Source organism: Panthera leo, chromosome C1 (assembly GCF_018350215.1).
Source record: "Panthera leo isolate Ple1 chromosome C1, P.leo_Ple1_pat1.1, whole genome shotgun sequence".
Classification (NCBI taxonomy): domain Eukaryota; kingdom Metazoa; phylum Chordata; class Mammalia; order Carnivora; family Felidae; genus Panthera; species Panthera leo.
The window spans coordinates 215,169,661-215,188,661 of NC_056686.1; the positions used below are offsets into that span (position 1 = coordinate 215,169,661).

A 19,001-nucleotide genomic window follows, 5' to 3' on the forward strand; every position below is an offset into this window, starting at 1 on the left:
GGGTGCCGAGAGTGCCTTTGCCCCTCCCCTCCCTGGCCTCTGGAAAGCTCTTGAGCCTGGCCCAGGCATGAGGTCAGTGTCAGAGACTATGGCCCACACACCTCCATAAAGGAAGAGTGAGGAACCAGCACAATGGCATGGAAAAGAAGGCCAAGGTGAGCTTTGAACGCTGCTGGGCACCCCGGGAGCCACGAGGCTGCAGGATTTCGTGTCCTTTATCAGGGCAAGACCGTGCGGCCCCCCAGTCCGCTCCCTCCCCGGCCAGCTCGTCCAAGCGCCAGTCTGATGATGGGAGTCAGTCCCAGACAAAGCAGCGGCCCTCACTTTACAGCACGTCAGAAACCCCTGGGGGACTGGTCCATTAAAAAGGGCCTCAGGCTCCACCGGAGAGTTCCTGACTCAGTACGTGTGGAGCGGGGCCTGAGGATTTGCGGCTCTATACAGTTCCAGGTGGGGCTGATACAGAACTCGCCATCAGGCGGACCTGAGCGGACCCTCGGCTCCCGTGTTCCGCCAGCTTGCGGGCTGAGCGCTTGTGGGTTTAACCACGTGCACTCACGCGGTCGTCCATGGCCCCACAGGCCGATCTGTGAAATGCTTTGGGACACGGTCCCCAGCCCTGAACTGCCTGCAAGGAGCCTTAGCTGGGCCTCCCCGACGGCACCCCTGAGGTCCTGACATTCTGCTCATAGAATGTTTTCGGAACAAAGACACCTTGGACCCCCGATCTAGGCTCCTTCCAAGTGGCGGGAGAAGCCAGCCTTCGTGGGGCAAATTAGCAGGAGCCTCCGCGGACACCTGCAGGGCCCCTGAGAAGGTGCCTGCTTTCACCGCGTGGCCACCCACATTTGGGAGTGCTCTGGGCCCCCTGAGGCCTCGATGCTCTGCCTCCCCCGGGGCGGGCCGGCGGTCACCCTCCGTGGTTCTGCCCGGGGTAGCTGCGGCCCTGCATTTCGGAGGCTGTCTTCGGAAGCCTCTGGAAGCAGCTCCGAGAGGCATCGAGTGACCTTGCTGTCTTCCACCCGGGGCTGTACCTCCAAGCCCCCAAGATTCATTCCCACCTGCAACTGCTGAGCCTTCTCCTGCACATTTCCGCTTCGTAAGGAAGCTGATTATAGACGTGCTCCCGCGCTGTGCTGACCTGACCGCCAGCTCCCCGGGGCAGAGGTCCTGGGGCCGGGGTCCTCCCGGAACAGGCGCGTGGGACCGTGGCTGGCTCTCCCTGGAAGTGCCACGAAGGACCACCTGGCGGGCAGCTTGCCGACCGGTGGGCGTCAGAGACAGCGCCCAGGCCCAGGAGGCCGGGCAGCCGTCCGCGTGGTCCCCGCATCACTCTGAGAATCCGAGCTGGGGGTGACCTCTGACTACCTCGGTGCCCCACGCAACGGGATCATACAGCACTCGTCTCTCCGTGACTTGGCCCAAGGTCCTCAAGCTTCATCCACGCGGTAACGTGTGACAGCACTTCCGTTCTCTTGAAGGCTGAATAATACTCCCTTGTGCGCACCGAACACATTCCGCCAGCCATTCATCTGTCGACGGGTATTTGGGCCGCTTCTACCTCGTGGTTCTCGTGGATACTGCAGCCGTGAAGACTGGTGTGCGAATATCTCTTCGAGGCCCTTCCTGGAACCCTTGCGAATGTATGCCCGGAAGGGGGATTGCTGGGTCGTATGGCGGTTGGACTGTTAACCTTCTGAGGCTCTGCCATGCCGGACCCCAGAATGGCCACCAGCCTCGCACAGGGTTCCCGTGTCTCCACGCCCTCGCCCACGCTCACCGCCTGTTGTTCCGATGGCAGAGCCATCTTCTGAGGGGGGAGGTGGCATCTCACTGTGCTGGGATCTGCGTTTCTCTGAGGCCGAGGGATGCTGACCAGCCGTGTGTCGTCCCTGGACGGGCACGGTTCCCAGCACGGGGATGCAGCCCAAGGAAAATGAGCTTTCGCCCTCCCTGGGCGTCCACGGTACCGGGCAAAAACAAGCCAAGGGTGCAACCGTGCTAGAGGGTCACGCGGCGACAGAGGCCACAGCGAACCTCCAGGTAGGGCTGGTGGCAAAGGCGACCGTGGGGTGGGAGGGGACTCTGTAATGCGTAGGCATCCCTGAGGAAGCCTGCATGGAGGGTGTGGGAGGTGCCATCCAGGTAGAGACAGCTCAGGTGCACAGACCCCAGGAGGGGCGGCCGATGTGTCCGATGACCCAGGAGACCAGGGGCTAGGACGGGGGAGGAGCTCTGGGGGCCGGGTGTGGGGGGCAGTCATGTGGGCTCTTTACATCCAGTGGAGTTCCTCAACTCTTCCTCTGGGCAAGACGGGGACACCAAAGCATCTAGCACAGCCTCCGGTGTAAAAAGGGCTAAATATTAGTGCTTCTTATTAACATCAGCCTATTTTGTTCATTGAAGAGAAAACATCTTGGCTGGTTTAGGGATACGGTCAAAAGAAAGAGAGAGTTGGAGAAAAAAACGTGTAATAAGATCCCCTCTTCCCTCTGGGATTCGCTCTCTGAGTGGCTCCCTGGTTTTTCGGAACTCGCTCACGTCTGGAATGCGTTCCGCCTGCCCGGTCGCTTGGCTGCTTTCTGGAATCCTTGAGACTCTTCAGGAATTCCAGCGGCCTGGTAACCGTTATGCAAGACAACATTCCAGGGAGGCGAGGGAGAACAGGCACACACAGCCTCCGAGATCCTACTAGACCCCTCAGCCTCTGCTGACAGCCCGGCCCAGGAGGAGGAGCTCAGGCTTGGCTCGTGTCTGAAGTAGACATCTTTGGATGTTCTCGTGCCTTCCAAAGAGCGTAGACAGGTTGCTATGCTTCACCGCACAGAGGTGGTCTTCAGACATCCGGGCAATCCCACGGAGCGGGTCGGCCCCGGTGCAGACGTGAGGTCTTGACACGGAAGAGAGCACAGCAACTTCTTGAGAAATGAGTCGTTTCCCACAGCGGAGGCTCCAGCCGGCCTCCCTGACCCCTGGGGCAGCTGTTTCCATGGCACCCGCTGGCACTGGACACGGGGAGAGAAAGAGCCGGATTGGACTCAGAAGGATTCATCATACGCATTGGGGGAGGGAAGAGAGAGACGTAGGGGAGAGCGAGTGCGCAGGCTGCAGAGCCTTCTTGATTGTTCTTTCATCTCCAGCCCTGTACTGGCACGGCGCTCTCCTTCCGCGAAGAGCGGGTAGGGTCGTCCGGATGGCACTGTGGCATCACAAAGATTTTTGCTGCAAGTGAAGTTCAGGCTCGTGCGTCGGAGGGCTCCCAAGGCTCTGGGGTCAGATGGCAGTGCCGTTTGCCGTCTCTGCCGTGAGCAGCTCAGCCACAGAGCAAGGCCAGCGACGGTGGTTTCGTGCTCTGCGTTCCCGGCATCGTTAGCGTGGAGGGGGGCACGGAGTACAGCGTACCTTCTCGAGGGACCGAGAGATACGTGGACGCGGTTTCATCTTCAGGAGCGAGAGTCTGAAGGAGAGAAGGACCAAGCCGACCATGGGCGTTGACGTGAGTCAGGCAGCATTACAAAAACAAAACCCCAAGCCACCGCCCGGACCTCCTCTCTCAGTCAAGCAGGGCAAAGCACAGAGGAAACCATTAACCCCCCCGTACATTCAGAACCACTTAGAAATTTCTACTCGAAACATTACTAAAGGGAACACTTCAGCTTAGGAGAGAGAGTAGGTCTTCCCGCTGAAACATTCTTCTTCAAAATGATTATCGGTTAGCTACACCACGTTTGTTTCTATAACAGTGATAACATTTACAATATTATGATTAAAGTAATGCATGCGAACCAGAGAAAACGTGCAACATATGAAATTGTAGAAAAGGAAGCATTGAAACTGCCCTTAATGTACCACCCAGAGACCATCACTGTTAAGATTTGGGGTTGTGCCTTTTATGTTTACAGTTTGTGGTATAAACATATATTTACGATACAAAATATAATTAGGCTAAACTGTGTATAGAGTAACCTGATTTGTTCTCACATAATATTATGCACTTCTTTCCATGTCATTGAAATTTTGTAAGCACCACTGTATGTTTTAAATTTTTTTAGTGTTTATTTATTTTTGACAGAGAGAGAGAGAGAGAGCGCGCATGAACAAGGGAAGGGCAGAGAGAGAGGGAGACACAGAATCCGAAGCGGGCTCCAGGCTCCGAGCTGTCGGCACAGAGCCCGACGCGGGGCTCGAACTCGTGGATCGTGCGATCGTGACCTGAGCCAAAGTGGGACGCTTAACTGACTGATCACAGCGCTTAAAAAAAATTCAACAGAGTAATGGGGCAGACAGAGACCACGGGATTGAGGAGGTTGTGCTAGGTGAGACCCTCAGAGAAGGCCTTTGAGAAAGTGAGGTCGGGCCAGAGACCCACGTGCTGGCAAAGCACCTTCATGGCAGGCCAGGCAGAGAAAATAAAGCTGATTACGGCCTGAGGAAGATGGCAGCCTGGTGGATTAGAAGAACCTCAAAAAGACGAGTGTGGCTGCAGTTAAGGGAGCAAGGGAGCGGGTGGCAGGAGGCAAGGTCAAGGCTCAGGCAGCTGGGCATCGGAGGCCCAGGCTCCGATGTGGATGGTGAGTGCGATGGGCAGCCATCGGAGAGGAAGGTCAGAACATGGTGTGGCTCGGTTTATATTTAACACAATTACTGTAGCTACTAAATTAAATTGGCTGTGGGGAGCAAGAGAGTCGAAGCAGACCCCAACTCGGTCTGCAAGGACAGTGTTACTGTGATGCCCAAACCAGCTGAAAACATCGCAAGAAGGAGGAAAGACCCTACAGGCCAACCTTCCTCATGAATGCAGATACAGAAACTCTCAACGAAATACCAGCAAGTCAAGTTCAGCAGTCCACAGAAAGGATTATTCAGCATGACCAAGTGAGCTCTATCTCAGGAATGCAAGGTTGGTTTAACGTCTGGAAATCGATGCAGGGAGGGGGCTGGAGTTCTGGACACGTCCACTTCTCTGTGAAAACGAATCCTGAGATACAGCATCTCTGAGTGAAAATATAGAGAAGGGGATTTACTTGCTAAAAGTTTAGGGTTAGTGGTTCGTAAGTCACTGGGGTGACACGGCAGTCGAAGTGGTGAATCATCCCCTAGTCCCGGTACGACTCAGGCTTCTCAGGACATGTGTGTGGATGGATGCAAAAGGGAGAAAGGGCCCAGGTCCAGTTTTAGGGACTTTGTCCAGCAACCCATCCATGTGCCCCCCAAAAAATCAGAGCTAAATTGTCCACAGTCTCTGGATCCAAGCTCTGTTTCCCTCCCACCAGAGGATTGCAAGCTACTTTGTAGAAATGTGGTTTAAACTTTTAGCTGGTGCTTGTAGGAACAGACATCATCTCCTAGAGGAGATCTTGCAGTTTGAACAAGTTCAACAAGCTGTAGCACGTGGGGACCTGAAGGGAAAGGAAGGAAGGACCAGAACAATGTTTAGGAGGAGGGGAGATAAGATGCGGAAGAGACTCTTGGTGGAGGTCGTGGGGAGAGGAGCGAGCGTCTAACACAAAGTCTGTTCTCCCTTCCTGGGCCCCAGAGGGCTGGCCGTGTGAGCCTCCAGGGGTCACAGGACCGGAACCCACCAGGGAGAAGCGCCACCCCCCCAGCTGCCCACGATGTAGGTGTGGGGAAAACAGCCCCCCGTGTAGAGTGAAGGCTGTGTTGTTGTCTTTCTGGACTCTCTGTGTACTTGAGACCCCCTGTGTACGCTTTGAGAACGGCAAGGAAGTGAAGCCAGCATGAAGCTCCGTCCCTCTCGTCTCTGTTTTCAAGGGCCAGCAGTGGACACGCACCTGCTCAGAAGTGACTTTCAGGGAGGACGCCGCTGCTGTTCATCTCGAAGAAATGGTCCCTGACCTAAGATTGTCAGTGTTCGGCTTTGAGGCCAACGAGCTGAGCCCTGCGAGCTTAAGAAGTATCTGTAAGCAATGGACTCAGAGCCTTGAGCTCACTTCGCTAGTAGGGGTTTGCATCCTGTCAAAGGATTCCAGAATGTTCTGAGGTGCTTTGAGCCGACTCCATGTTGGGTCATTTCCTTTGTGCACAGGCAGTGAGGTCACCTCTGACAAGCCTTGCTCCGTGTACTCCTGTGTTGTGGCAAAGAAAGGATCACACATCCACGTTTCAACCTGAAGGTCATCAGAGGAAAGAAATCACCAAGAGTTTGGCTTGGTTTCCAGATTTCTCCACGGAGAAGAGATACGAGGCCTCGTCACCCTGGCTGCAGCCTGCCCGGCGCTTACTCTAGGAAAGTCCATCCACCTCCAGCCTTTTCCAGAGGCTGCTAGAAAATTACCCTCTATATCTGTTGCAGACTCTTGACGAAAAAGATGTATCTTCCTCGTATGTCCTAAAATACTCCGCCAGGAATCCAAACTGTGAACGAATGCCATGTGAGCAAATAGATTTTCTTGTTTTCTCTCGAGAAAAGCTAAGCTGTGTAAATCTATGCTGTAGGTCTATGACTAAGTTCTCCCCCACGTCCCCCGTATCTAGAAAGGCTCATTCGGGCTTTGCCATCCACGATGTCTGGGAAAAGAGAAAGCACCACCTTGAAGGATTTAAGATTGTACTGAGAGACCCTGCTTGACGTGGAAATACCTGTAACCTCACGACGATTTGCGATCCGCATTCTTCCTGGCGGTAGAGCGACTGCCTCACCCGGTTGCTACAGAGATTAAGTAAAGTGACGCAGGAGAAAGTGCCCGTGAGGGTGCCGTGTGTTACTCAACTGTAGGGATTGTTCTTTTCAGAGCATCAAACAAAATCCTACTTGCATGAGAACTCTTTATCCAGGTGCCGCTAATATGCCGGATACTTCGATTTGTTGTCAGCTTTCCAGGGACTCTGCGAGGTATCGGTCCCATTTTTTTTTTAAAAGATAACCTCTAGCTAGGTTGTCTACAAGAGATGTTCCTAAGGGCTTAGAGTCTGGGAGACATTTTCCGCGCATATGAAGTATCTCTAGATGAAATTCTTGGACACAGGAAGAGTGTGGCGCTTGGATTTCGCGGAACGTTAACGGCACGGAAGCCAGAGTTGAGCACTCAACGTGTACACCGATGTTCATTGCGGTGGGAGCACGGACGGTCAGTGGGCATCCATTCCCCTGAGAAGGTGAACGCAAAGATGAGAAGGCAAGGAGAGAAAGAGGGCACGCTTCTCCGATGACCTCAGCTCCCAGGTGTCACCTCACTGGCTGGTGTTAAGGAGAGGTAGCGAGCTCGGTCTTCCCGGAGTTGTTCTCAAACCACTGGTCTGGGGATGGGAAGAGAGGCTCACGGTGGACGGAGGCACAGGCAAGGGTTGAATGCGGATGCTACAGGGACACGAGACACGAGGCGACCCCAGGCTCTTCGGAGCAGCTAGAAAGAAGGGTGTCTTCTCTCATCATGGGTTCGGAACGTCCTAGGCTGGACAGCAGACACAGAGAGAAGAGAGAAAAGACAGACCGGACGTTATCGTAGAATAAAATCACCAGGATAAAGAAGCAGACAATGGAGCTTCTGGGTCTGTTGGTAGGCATGCTGTTCCTTGGGAGTTTACTTTCAGTGTGTCCCTGTGGCAGAGAGGTGGAGGACCGAGATCAAACCCAGGGTGACTTGTTTTAAAATAGCCACTGGCTGTGTCTTGTGGACCCGGTGTTGTTCCAGGTGCTGTTCCAGGCGCTACAGAAAGGACATCGGGTGGGCCCAACACTCCCATCACGTGGGCTCCTGTCGAAAGCAGAAGTCGGCACGCAAAGCAGAGGTTATGAAGCTGAAGGATGACCCTTTACCGAGGACGATCCAGATCCAAGCAGCCCAGACTACGCCCGGCCGCCACAGGGAGATGGGAAAGGGAGCCCCCGAGGACCCTCCAGGGTCCTGCCAGCTCCTCATTTTATTTATTAATTTATTTTTAAATGTTACTTACTTATTTTGAAGGAGACAGAGACAGCGCGAATTGGGGAGGGGCAGAGAGAGAGAGAGAGAGAGAGAGACAGAGAGAATCCCAAGCAGGCTCCACACTGTCAGCGCAGAGCCCGACGCGGGGCTCAAACTCATGAACCAGGAGATCATGACCTGAGCTGAAATCAAGGGTCGGCCGCTTAACCGACTGAGCCACCCAGGTGCCCCTATAATATCTTAAGACAAATATTCCTTCCATTAACAGATGAATCAATAGACAAAATGTGGTATATATGCACTCATGAATATTACTCGTCCATAAAAAGGAGAGGACCTGGGGCATCGTGGAGGAAGCTCAAAGACCAGATGCTGAATGCAAGGAGCCCGTCACCCAGGGCCACCTGTGGTGCGAGCCCATTTATAGGGAATATCTAGGATAGGCAAGTTCAAGGAGACAGGAAGTAGGTCTGAGGTTACCAGGGGTGGGGGGAGGGGGCATGGGGAGTTACCGCCAACGGGTAGAGAGTTTCAATTTAGGATGCTGAAAAAGGTTTGGGGAAAGATGTGATGATGGTCACACGACACTCCCAGCGTACTTAATGCTGCTGAATGGTGTGCTCAAAATGGTTCAGATGGAAAATTTTATACCATATGATATATAGATAGGTAGCGATTGCCATAATTGTACAAAATAACGTAATACACCCTAAGCCACTGAATCGTATGCTTTCAGTGGCTGGCTTGTATGGGATGTGACTGTCTCCATAAAGCTGTTTAAAAAATAAACAAGTATTCTTGATTGTCATGTCCGCAGCGCGTGAATGTTACTGCTCTCGCTTTCAGTTCCTTTAAAGGGAAAATAAAGAGACGGACTAGAAAGAAGAGCTTGGTGTCCCCAGTGGCCCCCCAAGGACCCGTCTCCACCCCACCACGCCCTCCCTCTCCTGGGATACATCTCCAGCCCCCTCCCAGGCGGGGACCCTCCGGCCGTCCTGCTCAGCATCCCGGGGAGGGACCCGTGGCAAGTGCCGGCCGGTGGACACGCTGAGCCACAGCAGCCCGAGGGGCAAGGCGAGTGTGGAAACACCATTGCTTTTGAAAGTCGGTCCCGCGGAGCGGACACAGCTGTGCGCATTCTTCCTGGCTCTTGCCTTTCAAAGCTGATCTACAAATGTCCAGCCTGTCGATGCGAGGCGGTTCTCTTTAATTAATGACGTGCAACTTCGTTCTGATTTGTTCTGTGTTTGTTCACTTCCAGGGTGCCACTCGGGCCTCCTCTCTAAGTGAAGAAACTATGAAGGAACGGCTCAGGTTGCATAACGGGGGCCCCCAGGCGCATGTGACCAAGCTGCTGCTTCCGGCTTGTACCTTTCGCCTCTTTGCAAAGCCACCCGGGAGTCAGCGGAAACGTGTGTGGTGGGCAAGGGAAGGGAAGAAGTGTGCTCCGAGGACAGGAGAGAGATCTAGCCGGTGCCCGTGCATCTGTCAAGCCAAATGTGGTCTTTTGGGGGAAAATCAGCTTCTGAAGATGAGGTTTACAGCAGGAATGACCTTCTACAACTTTGCGTATCGTATCTCCCCCTCCTCCAAAAAATTAGTAAAACCAGCAGAGTCGCTTTTTTTTTGTTTTTGGTTTGCTTTTATTATTTTTTATTATTTTAATTTATTCATTCAAATTCAAGTTAGTTCACATACAGTGTAGTGTTGGTTTCAGGAGCAGAACCCAGTGATTCATCATATGGCACCCAATGCTCATCCCAATAAGTGCCCTCCTTCATGCCCATCCCCCATTTAGCCCTTCCCCCCACCGCCTCCCCTCCCCTCAGCAACCCTCGGTTTGTTCTCTGTATTTAAGAGTCTCCACCGGGCACCTGGGTGGCTCAGTTGCTGAAGTGTGGACTTTTTTTTTTTTTAATGTTTATTTATTTTTGAGAGAGAGAGACAGAGCGTGAGTAGGGGAGGGGCAGAGAGAGAGGGAGACACGGAATCCGAAGCAGGCTCCAGGAGCCTGAGCCATCAGCAGAGAGCCCGACGTGGGGCTCAAACCCACGAACTGTGAGCTCATGACCTGAGCTGAAATCAGATGCTTAACCGACTGAGCCACCCAGGCGCCCCTAAGTGTCGACTCTTGATTTCGGCTCAGGTCATGATCTCACAGTTCATGAGACCGAGCCCTGCAGTCTGGCTGTGCCCTCATAGCACGGAGCCTGCTTGGGATTCTCTCTCCCTCTCTCTCTGCCCCTCCCCCAACCCCGTGCTCTCTTTCTAAATAAAACAAATAAATAAAGAGTCTCTTATGGTTTGCCTCCTTCTCTGTTTTTGTCTTATTTTTCCTTCCCTTCCCCTATGTTCATCTGTTTTATTTCTTCAATTTCACGTATGAATGAAATCATGTATTTGTGTTTCTCTGACTGACTTATTTCGCTTCGCATAATACCCTCTAGTTCCAACCACGTAGTTGCAAATGGCAAGATTTTATTCTGTTTGATCGCTGAGTAATATTCCATTGTGCATATAAACCACGTCTTCTTTATCCATTCATCCGTCGGTGGACATTTGGGCTCTTTCCATACTTTGGCTGTTGTTGATAACGCTGCTATTAACATCGGGAATCACTTCTTATTAAGATATTTGTAACTCACTCTGAGATGCTCATTCTAGGGACAAACATTCATTTCTGAAGAACTTCCAATTCTGACACCTACATCTCCAACACAATGCTCTGGAAGACACACACACACACACACACACACACACACACTCACGGGTACATGCAGACGTAGTATGTTCCAATTTCTTCTTTAGTGGTGGCAGACACAACCCTGCGACTGCATATCTGGGTTGAGCCGAGCACCAGAGACCGGACCGCACCTCAGGCCTCAGCAGAGATGTGCGGCTGATTGTGGAAAACTTGTCCCGGGGCAGCAAACGATTGGTCTGGAACTGGGGGGACTCCAGGGGCAGAGCCAGCATCTGGACCGGGAAAGGATTATCATCCGGGACCAGAGATGGAGCCGTGGCTGAGGCAAGACCAGGAAGGCAAAGTAGGAGAGCTGGGGTGTTGGGGGCTTGGCTGTCCATATAAGAAAGGCTTAGTGGTTAATCCTTAGTCTTCTTTCCAACTGTCCCCCTCTTACGTGCACGCCCCAGCAGCCACCTGAGGATCGTCGGGGACCCTGTCCTCACTCCCTCAAGCCCTTCTCGCATCCAGTTCTACCAACTTTATGCTCTTATTCTGGCCCAGTAGCTCTCGATGGACAATTACGACGCTATTACAAAGTCGTGTCATCTCCACCTGCCCTCTGTCACGCGTAGCCCAGTATAATCCCCCCATGTCCTCCCCCCGGAGATCCTTGGAAACCACAACTATGCTTGTGTTCCTTCTCTGCTTGAATCCCTTCTACGGCACCACACCTTCAGGCTAAAAACACGCACACTGGACGTGGCCTCTGGCTCTGCGTGGTGTGGTCCATGGGCCTCCCTGGCATCTAACTTCCATTCTCATGCCTCACCTTGGCTGCCTCCCACAGGCCCCTTGCACGGCCTGTCCCTCCTGCATGAACCCCCTTCCCTCCATCTTTCCTCAGCTAAGTCCTGCTTATCCCCAGATGTCAGGACACCTGTCACCTCCCCAAGAAGGCTCCCCTGCCTGCCTCCCTCGAGCAACACCCCAGTTCACCTCGGAATACGACTCCATGCCTTGTCCACTGAGTAGTGAGACTCTCACCATTTTACATTTACTTATAGATTAACGGTGAACGGCTGCCTCCCTGTGGGCCACCTGCCTTATGAAGACGGAGCCACGACCACACCTGCGAACGGTTCATCAGTTCCTAGGTGTACATTGTCTCTCTGGGAGCGCGTAAGGCGTGGGCTCCCGGGGCCCTCTGGGCTCCCTCCCGGCACCCCAGACCCAAGCGAATACTTTTGCTCCTTGTTCTGCAAATGGTTGAAAGGAACAGTTAAGAAGTCATGTCCCTGTAAACGTTCCACGTGAGCTGTTGAGAGTTAGATGACCTTTCACGAAAATATAAAGCCCTGCTTTATAAACTACAAATGAACATAGATACATAATGAAGGTAGCATGAAGAAATGAATCAATGAGCAAAGGGCAGGAGGGAACGTTACAAAGAAATAACCATGAGGTGCCTTACTGGCTGATTACCCAAAGGAACATTTTTAAAATTACGTAATGCTAAGAAACATAGATGACACACGCTACAAGGAAATTGCTAACAAACATACACCCACATCAGTCAGGTGGCAGAATGGTCAGCGTGCTCCCCAAAGCATGAGGGTACATAACTGGGGAGCAAAGGACCTCCCCAGGGGGGTCCCAAATATTCTTCTATTCAGAAGCATGTATTGGTTTGTTTGTGCGTTAAAAACCTACACAACAAGCATGTCCAATGTGGGACTTCATACATATTACTGCTCAGGACAAGGCTTAACAAGGAAGAAAATAAATAAATAAAATGTAAAAAGTCTATTTACAGGGGGAAAAAATAAGCTAAGTCAGAGGTTGGCAAACCATGGACCAGGGCCAGGTCTGGCCCCCAGACTGGTTTTGTACAGCCCGCAAGCTAAGAATGTTTGCTTTTATATGCTTTTCAAAGGGTGTTAAAAAAAAATGAACAGATGGCTGAGATCATGTGTGGCCTCCACAGTCCAAAATGCTTTCTTTTTTTTTTTTTAATTTTTAAAAAATGTTTTATTTATTTTTGAAACAGAGAAAGAGCGTGAGCAGGGGAGGGGCAGAGAGAGAGGGAGACACGGAATCCGAAGCAGGCTCCAGGCTCTGAGCTGTCAGCACAGAGTCCGACGCGGGGCTCGAACCCACGAACCGTGAGACCGTGACCTGAGCTGAAGTCGGACGCTCAACCGACTGAGACACCCAGGCGCCCCCTAAAATGCTTCCTATCGGGCCCTTTGCAGACAAAGTTTGCCAACCCCTGAACTATATAATCACCGCGAGGCCGGAGATGTGGCGACAACGTGGAGAGTGTGTGGTGGGGGGACACTGGGGAAGCACAACGCTCAGGAAAGAGTGAAGCCGGCCACGCCTGAATCCACATCTCTACCTTCAGCTCCGTGGCCCCGGTTTGCTATGTAATCTTCCGAAAGTGTTGCCCTCAAAGCTATAAAATGGGAGTCATAAGAATTCCTGCCTCCTAAGGGTGACGTGCGAACTCAATGGGTTCATTCATAGAAAGCACTGCGTATTATGCCTGATGCCTGGTAGGTACTCAGTGCATGTTAGTTATTGTTGTTTTTTTAAATGTTTGTTTTCTCCATCACAGAAAATTGGACAAATATCGCAATGCTCCGAAAGATCCCGCAGAGACAATCCCCATTGCTTCTGGCGTGATACCTTTGGCTAGCCGGTTTCATTCGTGCGCTCGTCTACTCCGTCCTTCGTTTATTTTGCGCAATGTGCCAGTTGGGTCCTCCGAGAGGCAGATGCTGAGATGGAATCAGGAATATAGGAAGGTTATTGGAATTAGTAGCTGTGGAAGATGAAAGAGGGAAGGAGGGAGCGGGAGCGGGCAGGGGAGCCTTCGACGGCAATGCAGCTCGGATGAGGTCCCGGCCGCCGAGCAGGAGGCGTTCCCTTGCTGGGCAGAAAAGCCCACATCCTAGCATCCTCTGTGCCTCACTCCCTGGGGCAGCCCTGCAGGGGGTCTGTTCCGGAAGCTGAGGTGGAATCTGAAGTTGCTACAGGCTGCAGGATAGCAGGTCATTGTCCTCTGTCCTGCAGGGAGAGACAGCAGTCCCCACGGTGACCGCCACAGTCCACCCCTTCCTCCTGGGCATCTGTTCTCCGTACATCACCAGGAACTGCACCCCAGGGATCCAGGGGGCCTCTATCTGAGGGAGGCTGCAGCTGGTACTCCCCTGCTTTTTAAATTTTTTAAAAAATGTTTATTTATTTTGAGAGAGAGAAAGAGCAAGCAGGGAAGGAACAGCAGGAGGGGGAGAGAGAATCCTAAGCAGGCTTCACACTGTCAGCACAGAGCCTGATGCTGGGGTTTGATCTTATGAACCGTGAGATCATGACCTGAGCCAAAATCAAGAGTCGGATGCTTAGCTGAGTCAACCGGGCACCCTGGTACCCCCTTCTCCTGTCTCCCTCCTTCGCTGTCCATTGTAAGTTCCCCTCACCCCCAGACATCACTTCGGCAGGCCCGGGTCTTGTGACCCCCGGTGCTGTGACCCAGGCTGTCCTGTCTCTCCAGCGGGCAGAGCCCCTGGTTAGCACCTCCTTCTCAGGCCGAGGTTGCCACAGGTGACCCACTCATAGTCACCACAGGGCACCAAGAAGCTTGAAGGGGGTCACCCGCATTCCATGTGGGCTCACCCCCACCCCCCGCCACCTGACTCTGTAAAAGCATCCCTGCCCCCTCTGGGTGAGCAGATCCAATTATCCCTGCCAAGACGGTGACTCCTCTCTTACCTGCCCAAGCCTGGGGGCAGAGTCCCCTGAGCTCTGGAAGCAGCTGCGGCTGGTACTTTACTACAGGGGGCTCTGGAGGTTTCCCCCAGCAGCAAAGGATCCCCTTTGGAGACCGGGAACCCCGAAGAGCCCCAACTTGAAGGGAAGGGAGGTACAAGGTCCCTGTGATGTCCTTCGGAAGGATGGTGTGCTGGCTCGGGTCCTCTGAGGAGCAGGTGTCCAGAAGGGAGTCCCCGTGGAAGGGCTGCGAGGAGGGGAGGGTGGGAACAGCAGGTGCAGGAAGAGCCTTCAGCTCTCGCAGGCCAGACACCTGTGAGGGAGAGAGAAGCCAGGACCGGGGCAGGAAGAGTCCCAGACCACAGCACAGTTCCAACAGGGGTGTGGCCAACCCCATGGGGAGTCCCTGAACAAATGTCAGCATTATGGGGAGGGGTGGTGGCTCAGTCGGTTAAGCCTCCGACTTCGGCTCAGGTCACGATCTCGCCGTCCGTGAGTTCGAGCCCCGCGTCGGGCCCTGTGGCGACAGCTCGGAGCCCGGAGCCTGCTTTGGATTCTGTCTCCTTCTTTCTCTGCCCCTCCCCTGCTCGCACTCTGTCTCTCTCTGTCTCTCAAAAATAAGTAAATATTAAAAAACGTTTTAGAAGTCACCATCAGAAGTGCTGGGTAAGAAAGACTTCCCGCCATGATAAAGATGTGACTGGTGCATGGGGAGAGGCGGGCGGGGGCAGGGGGGCTCTAGGCAACCAGGAGAGGGCCCCAGAGGGGAGGCCTAGTGCCCTGCTCAGCCTCAAATCTTCTACAAGCTAGAGCCAGCTCACTGCTGTCCCTTGCAGTGGGGGGCGGGCGGGGTGGGGGTGATTTGAGCAGTGCGCCTCCAGGACCGCCTCACCGGGCGTGAGCGCGTGATCGGTTTCCACTTTATTGCCAATATTGTTAAATGACTGCTTATCTTCTTTAGGATGAGTCAAACAAGGATGAATAATTTTAGTGCCTATTTACAAGTATTTACATTGCTTAGGAGAGGGGTCTCAAAATGAAATTCCAGGGTCAACACTATGATTATTTTTAAGATTCTTGGTACACGGCACTAATTTGGAAGCATTTTTCTGCTTCAGCTGGCAATATAAGAGCATGTTTAACTCCTTGAAAAAGGCCAGCTTAGGGGAGTCTCGTTAAAAGAAAAGAAAAGAAAAAACCACTTTCATACTGGTGTTTCTTTCTTTATTGCAACTTCAATGGGATCTCTGAGTGCCATAGGGATTAGACATTTTTTCATAGATGTCATTGAACCAGTAACGTTTTTGTTTTTGTTTTTAACTTGGCAATGTGCATCTTCTGACAAGTGGGTGCCAGGACAGGACTGGCCATGCCAGGGACCCACCAGAACACTGGCCTGCCAGGGAGGCTGGGGGCGGGGGGGTGGATGTGGGAAGCCAGAAGACCGTGATGAGGGTTTGACTCCACATGAAGGAGAGAAGGAAGGAAGGAAGGTTCTGGGAGAGGCTCTCAGCTGCAGTGCGGTGCCACGTCCCCAGGAATGGCCTCCTTAGTGGCCCTGCTGTGCTCGGTTCCCTGCCTGGGAGCAGCCCGCAGGACGCTGGCCCCCTTGTGAACGTGGTGACGGGTTTCAGCAGCAGCCAGGCCCTTGCTCAGTGAGGGTCCCTGCAGTCGGAGATCTGAGAGGTGAACTTCCATGGTCGCGACTAAATGTCTCACGTGTTTCGTCCACTCGTTGGTGGGTACTGTAGCGGTATTTAATTGATTTATATGAGAATTGAATGTAATCGCTAGCATTTCACTTGCCAATAATGTCTTAGATGTGTCTTAAGATTCTCTTTCAGTTTTTCATATAGGTTGTTTTCAAGTAGCCTAATGTGTCTTTTTTTAATGCCCTTTTTTACACTGTAACCTCAAGAAATAGGTTTGCTTCGTTTGAATTTTTGTATTTGAGTTTTGTTTGTCGGAAAGTGTATTTATTTATTTTGAAAGAGAGAGCACGAGCTGGGGAGGGGCCGAGGGAGAGGGAGAGAGAAAATCCCAAGCAGGCTCCGTGCTGTCAGCCCAGAGCCCCGACTCAGGGCTCGATCCCACAAACCGTGAGGTCCTGCCCTGAGCTGAAATCCAGAGTCAGACACGTAACCGACTAAGCCACCCAGGCGCATCCCCTGCTTAACTTTTTGAATCGTTTCTAGACTTTATTTTAACGTAGGGTTTCAAATTAAGTACGAATGGTCTTAAAATGCCAAATCGCTAGCTAATCTCCCCCACAGCTGTTTGAACACCCCCCCTCCCTTCTGTGTTGAGTCCAATGTCACTTTTATCAGATGTTATATCCTTATCTATGCTTCTTGGCTGTAAACGGTGTGTCAAAACCTCTCGTTTTCCCAGCTCCACCGCTGAGTCCGGATGGTGGCCTTAGCAACGTTATTTTCAGGGCTGCGGGTTTATCGTGTGTTGGCCACGGTGCCAAGAACTGTGTCTGACTCTCGATTCACACCCCCAACTCCATTACAGACACTGTTCCTACCCCGACCTAGAGAAGAGGGCTCTGGGGCTTCTAAGGGTTCACTTGAACTCGACGCTGGCGAGTTACGGCGGCGGAAGACTCACACAGGCAGGTGCGCCCCCATCGTCCGGCCGGGGACAACTGTGGGCGTCTATCTTGCCTCGACAGCTGAAGACGCAGGAGTGTGTGAGCTCCCCAGTCTGTCCCCTGATCCATCAGTCTCTTCCAGAGCAAAATCAGCTGCCGGTGCCTAGCTTTGGGGCACGTGTGGATATCCCGCTGGGCAAGTCACGTGCGCCCCCTCTTCCCGCTCAGCGTCTCCGAGCAGGCGTAAGTTAAGCTCCAGTTAGATGGACTTAAACCACGAACGGTTGAAACATGTGTCTTAGTTTCTGGAGCCTGCCATAACAAAGCATCAAGAACCGGGGGGTTTAAAACAACAGAAATGTATTCTCACACAAATCTGGAGGCCAGGAGTCTGAAATGGGGATGTTGGCAAGGGCCCGCGCTCTCTGAAGGCTCTAGGGGAGAATCTGTTCCAGAACTTTCTCTTAGCTTCTGGCGTTGCCCAGCAATCCTCGGCGCTGCTTGGCTTGTAGAGGCATCCCTCCCCCTCTCTGCCTCGTCGTCGTCACGAGGTACTCTCTCTCGAGCTCCTGTCTTTTCTTATGAGGGCACCGGTCACCTAGGGTGAAGCCCCCCACCCCCCACCCCTGCTCCAGAATGACCTCATCTTAAGTAATTACATCTGCAAAGGCTCTTTTCTCTTGGATGCGGTGAAAGGAAGCCCAGAGCCTGTGTGGGTGGTTTGTTTCCTTCTCTGTGCCCGCAGGGTGGTCCTTCCACTGTGTCCCTGTGACCCTGTGCTCGGCACGTGGACTCAGGCCCCATCTTGCCCTTTGGAGGTCTTGGATGAGTCGGTCTGCTCAGCAGACCCAACCCTTTCCATGTGCAATTACTCTGGGGGGCGGATTCGTGGCCCCCAGGCCCCAGCTCAGGTCTCCAATGCAGCGTCCCCTGCACAAAAGCTGACGGATGAGGTCTGACTACCTGACTCGTGTGTCTGACCTTCAAGTAGTCTGGGATCTGGGAGTCAGACAAATTGGCGACGTGGCTGGAAAGGATTGGAATTGGAGGGCCGGAATTCACGCGTGGAGAGAGGGAAGCTTTTGGCCGGGACGGGGGCAGCAGCTGGACGGCTTGGGAAGCTCAGGGTGCAGGGGGGCATTGCTGGCAAGAGAGCGGCCAGGGCGTGGGGAGAGGCCGGCCCAGGTCTCCGCAGTCGCCTTGACCCGACTCACCCGGGCCAGCTGGGTCACAGCAGGGACGGCAGAACCAGAGTGAGTCTTTGCAGCCCCAGCCAAGGGAGCTGCCGGGCGCGGGCTGTTCAGGTCACAGCGGCCGGCATCTTTCTTGGTTTTCTCCGGTTCTGTAGCCGACTCGGGGTGTCTACTCAGAGAGGTGAGCTATTCTTCTCTGCATCTTGTCTGATCTGCATCTAAGGTCAAGGCAGAGAGATCGAGGGCTGGTGGGGTCCCCCCACCTCAGAGAGTGAAACGAACCCTCTGGGAGCGCTGAGATCCGGACATGTGGCCATGAGGATTCTGGGGTTTGGAAATCAGAGGTGGCCGGCACACAGGGCACAGGAGCTCTTTCACAGACACGTGGAAATGCAGAAAAGTGGAGTCCGGGACATTAACACACCTCTGAAGGGCAAAATAATCCTGCCGTGAGCATCTGAAGGGACGTCCCAGCCCACGAGACAAAAGAAAATACACACGCTTTTCTGTCCCCGGCTCCTGGCACAGAGCTGCTAAAACTCTTGTAATTCCCTAAGGGAAAAGAGAAGCCTCTTTTGTTCTAATATCTGGTCTTTGACCTGGGTTCTTGACATCGAGCTCCGAAGTCCCCTGTCATTTCCTGGGTGATAAGAGTGACTGGATCTGATGAGGCGACTCTGGGGGGCTCCTGGATGGAAGGGGATCACCGGAAAGACTAAGCCATGTTCAGAAGCCTGGAATTTTCAGCCCCATCCTTAGTCTCCAGAGAAGGGAGGGGGGCTGGAAGTGGAGGTTATAATCCAACATGCCTAAGGGAGGAAGCCTCCAGAAAATCCCAATAGTGTGGGGTTCAGAGAGAGCTTCTAGACCGA

At 53.0% G+C, this 19,001-nt stretch overlaps 1 long non-coding RNA gene across 1 annotated transcript; it reads left to right on the top strand.

The window, feature by feature from the left end:
- The first annotated feature begins 3,242 nt into the window (after window positions 1–3,242).
- On the top strand, window positions 3,243–9,507 carry LOC122226827. The gene is made up of 2 exons (XR_006205785.1): window positions 3,243–3,496; window positions 9,148–9,507. It is a non-coding gene; the product is annotated as an uncharacterized LOC122226827 (long non-coding RNA).
- The last annotated feature ends 9,494 nt before the right edge of the window (window positions 9,508–19,001 follow it).